General features: G+C 49.9%; 1 protein-coding gene across 2 annotated transcripts in view; it reads right to left on the reverse strand.

Annotated features, from left to right (window-relative positions):
- The window catches only part of LOC133359210 (uncharacterized), a 67631-nt gene extending 55979 nt beyond the window's left edge, over positions 1–11652 (reverse strand). The window contains exons 1-2 of one of the 2 annotated variants that reach the window (XM_061577642.1): positions 11101–11652; positions 9107–9210 (exon numbers count right to left, since the gene is read on the reverse strand). The gene's annotated coding sequence lies outside the window, so the exon portion shown is untranslated. Of the gene's footprint in view, positions 1–9106; positions 9277–11100 lie in introns of those variants that run through there. The other variant, XM_061577643.1, reaches the window with a different exon arrangement.
- Between the last annotated feature and the right edge of the window lie 565 nt (positions 11653–12217).

Consider the following 12217-nt stretch of genomic DNA (forward strand, 5'->3'; position numbering starts at 1 on the left):
GTCCTAAGCCTCTCCTAGGTCGACTCAGCCTCAAACGAATACCTGGTGCGGTGTGTAAACATCGCCACTATGGAGACAAAGGCGGCCAGGTATGGTGCTGGCCACCCACCCCCTCGTATGCCGTGCCAGCATTCATAAGTGCTCGCTTTCAGCACTTGCCCCAACAGTCTGTTCAGGCTATAAGGGGGATCTTTGTCTTTGGTATAGTGATAGGATTAATATATCGGTGCCCGTGGTTGTGATGATGGTGGTGATGTTGTTAGTGCGATGGTAGTGACGTGGTTTTTGTGATGGTGTTCGAGTAGTGGGGCGACGGTGGTGTCAGTGTGACAGTGATGGTGTCAGTGTGACAGTGATGGTGTTAGTGTGACGATATCAGTGATGGCGGTGATGGTGTTCGTGTGACGATGTCAGTGATGGCGGTGATGGTGTTTGTGTACGTGTGGTGTTAATGAGACCGCACGACGGTTTGCACGCTGGCGCCTGATTGAGAGGCATTTCATAACAAGTAAACCCGTAAAAACAAAGTTTTTCACTCTAAATCCTTTATATGCGTGGCGGCTAGAGTTCTCTCGTCCTCTGGCTTGAGATGGCTGCAATCTATGGGTCAGATGATTGTCTGCCAGTATTAAGCAATTGGTAATTAAATATTTAAATTGTTTTCCCTAAACAGTGTAAAATTTTGGAAAAATTTCACGAAAATTAATTGTCACACACAACGAGTCTGTGTGGAAAATGTCAGCTCGATTGGATCACGGGAAGTGGGTTAAAAAACGAGCGAAAGATTTGCACGGTCCTAAGCAAGCAAGCGAACTTAATATAAAGGATTTAAAAATATATTCGCCTGTGGGGGACGCGGGGATCGATCCCGCGACCTTTGGCATGGGAAGCGAGGGCACTACCAACTGCGCTACTCCACCACGGCCTGTGGAGGGGTTACGCTCTGGGCTCTTACACTCTGACATTCAGCCAAAGCCATGAATGCGTTCTATTTGAATATATGTAAAATAATTTTTTTTGCCTAAAAAGTGTAAAATTTTGGGAATTTTTTTTCACGAACAATAATTGTCTGGCACAACGAGTCTGTGTGGAAAATGTCAGCTCGATTGGATCACGGGAAGTGGGTTAAAAAACGACCGAAAGATTTGCACGGTCCTAAGCAAGCAAGCACGCAAACTTAATATAAAGTATTTAAAAAATCGATTCCGACGCTCACTTTACACGCATCGAACCATACGTGTGACCATCGATTAGTCACCCGTTTATGCAAATTATAGGTAAACTAGCCTCCAAGTACAGGTGTATTGCAGTAAATCTGAGACTTGCAAGTGAAAAGCAGACCGCGACGTGATATTCATTGCATCAATGTGAGTGCAATTTGTAAGGGCGCGGTGACACAGACCTATTTCATTTTAAGGTTATAATCCCTTGTTCATCGTGACGTCCTTTTTACTTCGATGTCTCAACAGCGTTACGGAGATCTCGTGACGTGAGGGTTCTGCCTTTGTAGTGAGGGTTGGAAGTTGACGCTGAGGAGGGGGGAGGAGGCGCCTCGCCTCCCCATGTGGAGTGACGTCAGCCGCTAATTATTATTAATGGCGGGGGGGGGGAGGTGTCAATTTGGAACACGTCACCTCTTAATGATTATTAATGACGGGGGTTGTTCGATATGGAGTGACGCCACCTCTTCATGATTATTGAGGGGGGGGGGGTGGTACATGTGGAGTGACCTCACCTACTCATGATTATTAACGAGGGGGTGGGGGTCCATGTGGTGGATGTTACCTGTTCATGATTATTAGAGGGGGGCTGGCCGACGTGGAGTGACGTCACGCGCGGGACACACAAACATTCTTGGCTCATTATAGTAGTAAATACAGAGGATTAAGAGAACGTGCAGGATGAGTGGCGTCATCCGAAACTCTCAAGACAAGTGAGCGGAGGCTTGGGCAGAACAAATACGGTCACCGAATCGCGCGGCGCTTTCAGATGTGCTTCTGCGGCCGTCTGGAACGCTCTTTCGTCCGATATTAGGAAGCCACTGGCAGCTATGCACTTTTAAATCATCTAGATTGAAAACGAATTTGTTTAGAATAGCTTTTTTGTGTTTAGTTTGTTGTCTTTCCACCGCAATTTCGATTAGTACGGTTGGCTACATACGCCGTGAAAGATGTTCAATGTAATACATACAAACATGACTGAAGACGGTGAAGACATTTACAACAGAAAAGCGAGATTCCACTCAAATTATCCACTTATTAATATCGGCCTTCTGGCCTCATCAACAGGGTGTACGTGACCTGTTTGTTCTAATTTCACCTGTGTAGATGCACAGTTTTTTTTTATTTCGCGAAAGCGTGCAGCGTGTTGTTCAATAAATGTACACCCGTGTATTTTATTTACCCAGGAAAGCCTCAAATGAGTCTTTTATTTCAGGAGGGTCCCGGCTACATTGGGATGGTTGGCCAATTCTTATTGGGTGGCATAGTGCGAGGAAAGCCAGGAGTAAACACCACCTCTCAATAGTGCTGTTTGTTGATGGCTGCTTGGCGTTTTGGTCCCTGATCCTCTGCTTGGGGAGCCAGAATAACAAAGCCTCATGCAGCAGGAAAACACGCTCCTGATTGCGTTCGCAGCTGCACATGTCTCAGTGTTCCGAGAATACTTCTGATACCAGCAGTGTCACGAGATCGGCCTCTGTGGAGGAGAAGGCTCGTGAAGGCCGCTACTGGACAGTTGGAGGCAGTCACCCTCCAACAACAGCGGAGGGCAGAGGAGGAGCGACGCTCGCAACAACGAGCGGAGCACCAGGCAGCTAAAACGCAGCAAGTTGGCACCCAGAAGGGAGCACAGGTGGTGCATCTGCTGGTCATCTCAGTCAGTCAACCCATGGGTCTGTCCCGTGACCTCTTGACAGCAACGAGCCTTTGACAGTTCACGTGATGGCCACAAGGGGCACCTACCTGGCACAATCGCTGTGATGACGTCACTGCCACTTAGTGGCGAACGGCGGTTGTTGTTCTTGTTGTTGAGACTATTTCTAGGACACGCCGGCGCCCCCGGTAAGCATGAAACGTTGGGCCAACCTTGGTCTTAACGATTCCACATTCCGACGTTTCCCCCAACATTGCACGTTTGCCGACGCAGTGGTTATTATAGCGGCACTGCTCCTGCAGACCCGGCAGTTTTTGGTTCAATTCCTTGACCGTGGCCAACACCAGTTGGAACAAACCCTCGCAAAAAAGCGAGATGTTCCATCGTCAAAGTATTTTCCTGATAACACGTAAATAAATAAACCCGAGCCATTTCTGGGCCTCCCCCTTAGGTCGTCAACACAGCCCGACATTAGTGCCCTGATGCAGAAGTGTATAAAACGACAGCAATGAGGAGAGAAACAATGGTTGCTGGGTAGTGGTGGTGGGCGCACCACCCCAATTTGTGCACGCACCGTGTCGGTCTTAATAGGTGCTCGCTAACCGCACTTTACTCAACAGCCGGTGTGAGGCTAAGTGGGGGATCTTTGCCTTCGTCTTCGAGAATTCTCCATGCCGGCGTCGTCTCTCGCCAGGAGGAGAAGGAGGCAGTGATGATGGTGCCGATATTACGCGGCCCCAAGAGCGACCAAGGGATGGGGCCAAGATCCGTGGGCAGTGCCACCGCAGGGTGGCAGAGACGGCGCCGGTGGTTCGGAGCGACGTGGACCACCCCAGGTAACGGCGCTCAACCGACACCAAGATTCTCTATTTAAGACCGAAGCAGGAGGATTTCTCCGCAACTCTGACTGTCGCCTGATGATGCTGGTTGTAATTACTGGCACAACGTCACGGTACTACTCCAATTGTAAATGTTGTGGTTTTACTCTCCAACACAACCAGTGTGCTGTACTAGTAACGAATTGCCACGTTTTGTTTACGTGACAAACGCCTTATTAATTAGCCGTGTCGGGTGGCGGTGGGTTTAACGACACATTTACATTCACTCAATCTAAATCAAAAGCTTATATTATCGACACCAAGATTCGTACCGCAATTGATGTTTTTCGGGCGGGTAAGTTTGCAGCGTGAGCAAAAAAAATGCCAGCGTTTGTGTGTCGTACACCCTCCGCCACCCGACGCGGCCACGCCATGCGAGCAAACGTGGAGGTTTCACTCCCGCTTGGACAGCACCGTGGTCGGTGGTGATGTTGTAGAAGAGCGATCCACACGACATTTAACAAATGGGTACGAACGTTCCGCGGGTAGTTCCGAATCAGAGTCAGAATATTTATTTATACTGGAGGAATCCGATGAGCTATTAAGATCTTTTTCACGGATGTCCAGTAAAGGCACGGGGTCAGATTGTTACAACACCAAACAATACAAAACCATGACAGAAGTGCAAAGTATAGGGAAGGGAAGCCAATCACATAAAATAAAACCAAAATATGTTTTTCATGTGCGTGCAGTATATATCTTACCAGGTAAAACCCACTGAGCGAAAAGCTTCTTTTTCAGAAGCGACTTGGTCACATGTGATAGTTGAGCGAAATGGCTTATCATGTGAAAATGTATAGCAGTCAGCATCATCACCATCATCGGGCGGTTGCCAGAATTGTGAAATCTTCTCCAGTCTTAGGCCGGAAATAGTTGGTGTGATTACCATAAACGTGCCCCCACCTCACGTGAGTCTGGGTTGCAGAGATAAAAAAAAACAACTTGGTGATGTCAGGTGGAAGAGGGCGTACAACACACATTGGCATTTTACTCACAACGACCTGATCCAAAAGTCTATTCTGGACCTTGATATCGGTTGTGAAAGTTTGACATTAAGTTTTCAATCCTTTATACTCCTCAGCCCCGTAGCCTTGAAGGGGAAGTTGGGGGGGGGGGTGCTGGAGGGGGCTGACCAACAACCCCACTTCTGCTGTAAGCTCAGCCCCCCCCCCACCCCATTTAAATTCTCATAGTCAAGAAAAAAATGTTGGTACAATGTTTCACAGAATTTATCTTCCGCCTTAATTTCACTCGCGGGTTGGGTGAGAGCAAGAGCAGAATTCACGACAGACAAGGCAGACGATGATAGCGCGAGTCATTCTGTTTCATTAAAGTTTAACATTTACTGCGTTGCAGTTAATGTAATGCCGCTCCTGGCCCGATTGCCCCTGACGATTTAATACAATTTTGCATTTTTTGTCCCAGGTTACTCACGAGGGTTCGGAGTAAAGGGCAGAGTTGTGGGTGGGGCCACCTGAGTAGGGGGGCGGCACTACCTGAGTAGTGGGTGGAGCAACCTGAGTAGGGGGTGGCGCTATATGAGTATTGGGCGGCGCTACTCCAGTAGTGGGTGGAGCCACCTGAGTAGGGGGGCGGCGTTACCTGAGTAGTGGGCGGAACTACCTGAGGCCATAAGTGGAGCCACCTGAGTAGGGGAGTGGTGCTACTTTAGTGGCCGGAGCTACTAGGGTAGTGAGTGGGGCTACCTGAATAGTGGGTGGGGCCACCTGAATAGTGGGTGGGGATAAATGTATAGTGAGTGAAGCCACTTGAGTCGTGTATATCTAAATTATGATCGCATCTCCTATCTCATATCTCATGCATCGCTTTCCTGCGTAACCACATCAATCCCTTGAAACGATGTCTCTTCTTCTCCAGCTCGACGTCTGTAGTGGAGGAGGAGGTGGAGGAGGTGGTGGAGGAGGAGCAGGAGGGCGTGCACGAAGGCGAAGATTCCGGCACCACCTCTGCTTCCGCCGCCGACCAAGGCTGCGGCGCCAGGCCGCTGCACCTCCCGAAGTCCTTCATCACCGACATCTTCAGATTCCTAGCGTCGACGTCACGCCCCGGCAACACGTGCGGTCGCCCCGGCAGCTGCGGCGCCGCCGACCGGCCCCTGGCGCTGCCGCGGCCGCCATGCGCCAAACAGGACTCGTGGAGTGACGGCGCGATGGAGGCCAGCCTGCGCACCCGGGAGGCCTTTGCGTTCGCGGTGCCCAGCGCCATCATCGCTGCGGCGCCATTGCCGGACGAAGAGGAGGAGGTGGTGGTGGAACAGAAGGCTGCGTCGCCGACGGCAGCGCCGAGATGCGGAGGGGAGAGCTCGGCAAATTGCTCTCGAGCGAACGCAAGGAGACGGAGGGATGGACCCGATGACGAGGAGGAGGCGGTGGCGGAGGGATATCAAGCAAAAGAGTTGGAGGAAGAGGAGGAGGAGAAGGTGATGGTTGCTAAATTACGCCGTGCCGTGGAGCAGTGGGCAACGGAAGGGAGCGAAGGGAGTACGGGTGCCGCGGTTGAGAGTGATGGTTCGAGCATTTCCCGCGATGACGGTGGACGTGGAGGAGAAACGGTCGCAGGAGGACGAGGTTCTCGAGGAGGCGACGGAGGCAGAGAACGCAGAGGAAGGGGAAGTAGAGGAGCAGGAGGAGCGCGCAGAAGCCACGACCCCTTGTGGGAGGTCGTGCGGAGCCTGCGCGAGAGGCGCGGGGCCCCGCCGGGAGCGGAGTGGCCGTCCGGCCTCGAGGGGCTCATGGACCGCACGCTGGTGCTGCTGCTCAAACAGCTCATCGACACGCCGCCCATGAAGGACCCGGCCAGTGGCGCCGCGCACTTTGGCAGGCTGCTCAGGCACTACCTGAGCCGGGACGACGCAGCGCCCCTCGCGCCCGCCGCTCGCCGCGACGACCCGAGGGCCCGGACTCGGAGGGCCCGGCACCCCCGGTGGCAGGCGGCTCTCCGCGCGGAGGAGGAGGACAAGGAGGAGGAGGATGCTGTTGCTGCCGCCGTCACGCCGGGCGGCCAAACACACGGCAAGATCACCAAGTTCCTGGTGCTCAAGGCAATGCAGGCGGTGTGCGAGCAGTGGTCGAGGAAGAAGCCTCGCAGCGTCGAGGCGGTGAGCATCGGCGGGCCGTGCAGGTGCGAAAATCACTGCCCGTCGTCGAAGAACGACACCAAGAGCGATGGCAGCGGCAAGGCCAAAGGTCAGAGCAGCGGCGCATTCAGCCTGTGCGCGGGCTGCAAGCTGGAAGACGTGAACATGTGCCTGTGCATGTTGTACAAGCAGCACGTGGTGGAGCCTAAGCTCGCCAACATCCACGACTGCTCTGGGCAGTGCCTATCGACGTCCGGCTGCTTCGACCTCTACGTGAACCACAGCTACGTTCTGCTGAAGCAGGAAAGACGCCAGCCCCTGTGCGTGCCCGTCCACTACACGGGCCTCAAGATGCTCGTCATCGACAACGGCAACAGCACGAGCGGCGGGAACGATCGCACAAACTTGAGCGCCCACATCATCTTTTACAAACAAATTATCGCAAACGAGTGCGGGTGCAGATAGTAGGACGGACGGGGCTCGCGATGATGACTTAGTACTTGTTGGCAATCACAGAGGTCAGACGTTTCTTGTAGTTGGCCACCAGGTTTGCACACATCTCAGGAGGGATTTTGTCCCACTCCTCTTTGCAGATCTTCTCCAAGTCATTAAGGTTTCGAGGCTGACGTTTGGCAACTCGAACCTTCAGCTTCCTCCACAGATTTTCTATGGGATTAAGGTCTGGAGACTGGCTAGGCCACTCCAGGACCTTAATGTTCTTCTTCTTGAGCCACTCCTTTGTTGCCTTGGCCGTGTGTTTTGGGTCATTGTCATGCTGGAATACCCATCCACGACTCATTTTCAATGCCCTGGCTGAGGGAACGAGGTTCTCACCTAAGATTTGACGGTACATGGCCTCGTCCATCGTCCCTTTGATGCGGTGAAGTTTTCCTGTCCCCTTAGCAGAAAAACACCCCTAAAGCATTATGTTTCCACCTCCATGTTTGACGGTGGGGATGGTGTTCTTGGGGTCATAGGCAGTATTCCTCCTCCTCCAAACGCGGCGAGTTGAGTTGATGCCAAAGAGCTCCATTTTGGTCTCATCTGACCACAACACTTTCACCCAGTTGTCCTCTGAATCACTCAGATGTTCATTGGCAAGCTTTAGACGGGCATGTATATGTGCTTTCTTGAGCAGGGGGACCTTGCGGGCGCTGCAGGATTTCAGTCCTTCACGGCATAGTGTTACCAACTGATTTCTTGGTGACTATGGTCCCAGCTGCCTTGAGATCATTGACAAAATCCTCCCGTGTAGTTCTGGGCTGATTCCTCACCGTTCTCATGATCATTGCAACTCCACGAGGTGAGATCTTGCATGGAGCCCCAGGCCAAGGGAGATTGACAGTTCTTTTGTGTTTCTTCCATTTGCGAATAATCGCACCAACTGTTGTCACCTTCTCACCAAGCTGCTTGGTGATGGTCTTGTACACCATTCCAGCCTTGTGTAGGTCTACAATCTTGTCCCTGACATCCTTGGAGAGCTCTTTGGTCTTGGCCATAGTGGAGAGTTTGGAATCTGATTGATTGATTGCTTCTGTGAACAGGTGTCTTTTATACAGGTAACAAGCTGAGATTAGGAGCACTCGCTTTAAGAGTATGCTCCTAATCTCAGCTCGTTACCAGTATAAAAGACACCTGGGAGCCAGAAATCTTTCTGATTGAGAGGGGGTCAAATACTTATTTCCCTCATTAAAATGCAAATCAATTTATAACATTTTTGACATGCGTTTTTCTGGATTTTGTTGTTGTTATTCTGTCTCTCACTGTTCAAATAAACCTACCATTAAAATTATAGACTGATCATTTCTTTGTCAGTGGGCAAACGTACAAAATCAGCAGGGGATCAAATACTTGTTTCCCTCACTGTACATCTGCAGAACGTGAAGAACCAGTGGCATCTACATCTGCAGAACGTGAAGAACCAGTGGCATCTACATCTGCAGAACGTGAAGAACCAGTGACATCTACATCTGCAGAACGTGAAGAACCAGTGGCATCTACATCTGCAGAACGTGAAGAACCAGTGGCATCTACATCTGCAGAACATGAAGAACCAGTGGCATCTACGTCTACAAGAGATTATACAACCTTTAAAGCCATTCCCCGTGTTTAGCGTACATGCCGTACAACATGTTTGGAATCGACTTACGAACAAATCGACTTACGAACAGACCTCGGGAACTTATAACTCGTTCGTGAGTAGAGGCGTCCCTGTATATTTGTGATAAATTCTTAGGATTCCGATAACGTTTCTTACCTAGAGACGGTGGTGCTATCTGTAAGACGCTTGGCGGGAAAGGGCGATAAGGTCACGAGGTGTCGTCGATTTACCTCCAAGGCACCTCGCTCCAGGTAGCAGAGCTGTCGTAGCACAGGCGTCCGACGTTCAAGGATCTCACCCTCTTACAGTATCACCAAAGATCACTCTTCCCCTCCCCCCTCCACCCCCTCCGTTAAGCCTTAACAGACAGTTGGGGGAAGTGCTGCGTTAGTAAGCAGCAGCAGCACCGATGAATGTGGGGAATGGCACCCACGCCCGGCCGCCTTTGTCTCCCCCCCTCCCCCCCCAGTGGCGATGTTTATATGCACACCACATGAGGTTACAGCACAGGGTGGACCAGATGTCTTGTGCACCCCCCCCCCACCTCCAATTAATTGAATCCAAACATTTTTTTCCATTTTGCATATTCATTGATGTCTAAAAGAAACATATTTTGTTGTTCAACAAAATATTCTTAAGTTTTAATGGGGATGGGGGGTGCTGGTGGGTGGGGTAGGGGGGCCACCCTGTGTAGTACAGCGCCGTCATCAATTGAGGCCGAGTCAACCTAGAGGGGAGGCCACGGGCACCGGTTGATGACGGTGGCCCCGTTGGTGGGTAATCGAAATTCACCACAACCATCACCACCGTGACCAATGACAACTTACTAGCTATCTAACTAGATATCTAACTAGATAACTATCTAACTAGCTATCTAACTAGATATCTAACTAGTGATCTATCTAACTAGCGATCTATCTAACTAGATATCTAACTATCTATCTAACTAGATATCTAACTAGATATCTAACTAGTGATCTATCTAACTAGCTATCTAACTAGCTAACTAGATATCTAACTAGATATCTAACTAGTGATCTATCTAACTAGTTATCTATCTAACTAAATATCTAACTAGCGATCTATCTAACTAGTTATCTAACTAGATATCTAACTAGCTAACTATCTAACTAGATATCTAACTAACTAGCTAGACATCTAACTAGATATCTAACTAGCGATGTATCTAATTAGCTATCTAACTAGATATCTAACTATCTAACTGGATATCTAACTAACTAGAGATCTAACTAACTAGATATCTAACTAACTAGATATCTAACTAGCTAACAAGATATCTAACTAACTAGATATCTAACTATCTAACTAGATATCTAACTAACTAGATATCTAACTAGCTAACAATATATCTAACTAACTAGATATCTAACTAGCTAACTAGATATCTAACTAACTAGATATCTAACTAGCTAACTACATATGTAACTAACTAGATATCTAACTAGCTATCTAACTAGCTAACTAGATATCTAACTAGTTATTCCAACTAGCTAACTATCTAACTAACCAGCTACCTAACTAACTACCTAACTAGATATCTAACTAGCTAACTAGATATCTAGATATCTAACTAATTAGCTAACTAACGAGCTCCCCACGAGGGCTTAAGCCCCAAGGTCTTTGACTGTTGACCGCTAGCATTCGCCTGGGAACGGAACGAACCACAGAGAGGAGAGACTGGTGCAGGAAACGCTGTCAACAACAACAACAGACGGTCGTTCATGTTAAGCGAGAGGTCGATTCAGAGAGACGGGTGCAGGAAACGCTGTCAACAACAACAATCAACAACAGACGGCCGTTCATGTTAAGAGAGAGGTCGATTCAGAGAGATGGGTGCAGGAAACGTTGACGTCAACAACAAACAACAACAATCAACAATAACAACAGACGGCCGTCCATGTTAAGCGAGAGGTCGATTCAGAGAGACGGGTGCAGGAAACGTTGGCGTCAACAACAACAACCAACAACAATAACAGATGGCTGTCCATGTTAAGCGAGATAGGTCGTGGCTGCAGGAGGGAGGGAGAGGAAGTGGAAACGGGGACGGAGGGAGGAAACGAAGGAACACCACCATCATCACCATCAAACAAAAATTTGTTGTTGTCGTTGTTGGAAAGAGTTGCGCGTACCTCCTCGCCATGTTGACGGGGGTAGGGGATTGTCACACACACACGGGGCTGGCGTGAAGACGCGGGGTGTGTGTGTGTGTTGGGTGGAGGTATGTGTGTGTGTGTGGGTGATGGGTGTGTGTGTGTTGGGGGGGTGTGTGTGTTGAGTGTGTGTGTTGGGTGTGTGATGGGTGTGTGTGTGTTGGGTGTGTGTGTTGGGTGTGTGATGGGTGTGTGTGTGTTAGGTGTGTGTGTGTGTTGGGGGTGTGTGTGTTGGGGGTGTGTGATGGGTGTGTGTGTGCATTGGGGGTGTGATGTGTGTGGCGGGTGTGTGTGTGTGTTGGGGAGGGGGGCAGAGGGGGCCCTTTGAGAAGCTCTCATCTCGCATGCCCTGGTCCGCTTCTTACACCCGCTGGAGAGACACCGAGACAGAGAGAGACACGCAGAGATAGAGAGACACAGAGACACAAACAGAGACACACACACAGAGACAGAGAGAGATATAGAGACAGAGACACACACACAGAGACACACACATAGACAGAGAGACAGAGGATATCAAAGAAGAGGCGCTGTTACAGCACAGTTACAATAAACCCACCGACTGTCACTTCCCCGCCTCCCGATAACTCGGAAAAGAAATCCTTTGCCCCGGTTCTACTCTTGGTTGTTACCCCAACGCAGCCCGCTAGGCGGAGAACACGAGGCACAAGACAAAGATCCCCCGTGTAGCCTTCACAGGCTGCTGGGGGCAAGTGCTGTTCAGCGAGTCAGCAACCTGTGAAGGCTGGCGGGACTGTGGCACTTTTGGCTCGTTAAAGAAAGTTCATTGCGGGCTCGTGAAATATCCAGAGGGTTTTTTTTTGTTTACCGAATTGAAAAAGGGGGGGGGGGGGGGGGGAATGTCTCGTTTTGTTATTTTGGTTGCCGACCCCTTGATCGTGGAAGTCCAGTTTACCATGGAAGTCCAGTTTAGCACGGAAGTTAAGTTCACCATGGAAGTTCAGTTTACAATGGAAGTCCAGTTTACCATATAAGTCAAGTTTACCATGGGAGTCCAGTTCACCATGGGAGTCCAGTTTACTATGGAAGTCCAGTTTACCATGGAAGTCCAGTTTACCATGGAAGTACAGTTTAG

This window comes from Lethenteron reissneri, chromosome 64, assembly GCF_015708825.2.
Source record: "Lethenteron reissneri isolate LAM-NWPU_2019-01 chromosome 64, ASM1570882v1, whole genome shotgun sequence".
Classification (NCBI taxonomy): Eukaryota; Metazoa; Chordata; class Hyperoartia; order Petromyzontiformes; family Petromyzontidae; genus Lethenteron; species Lethenteron reissneri.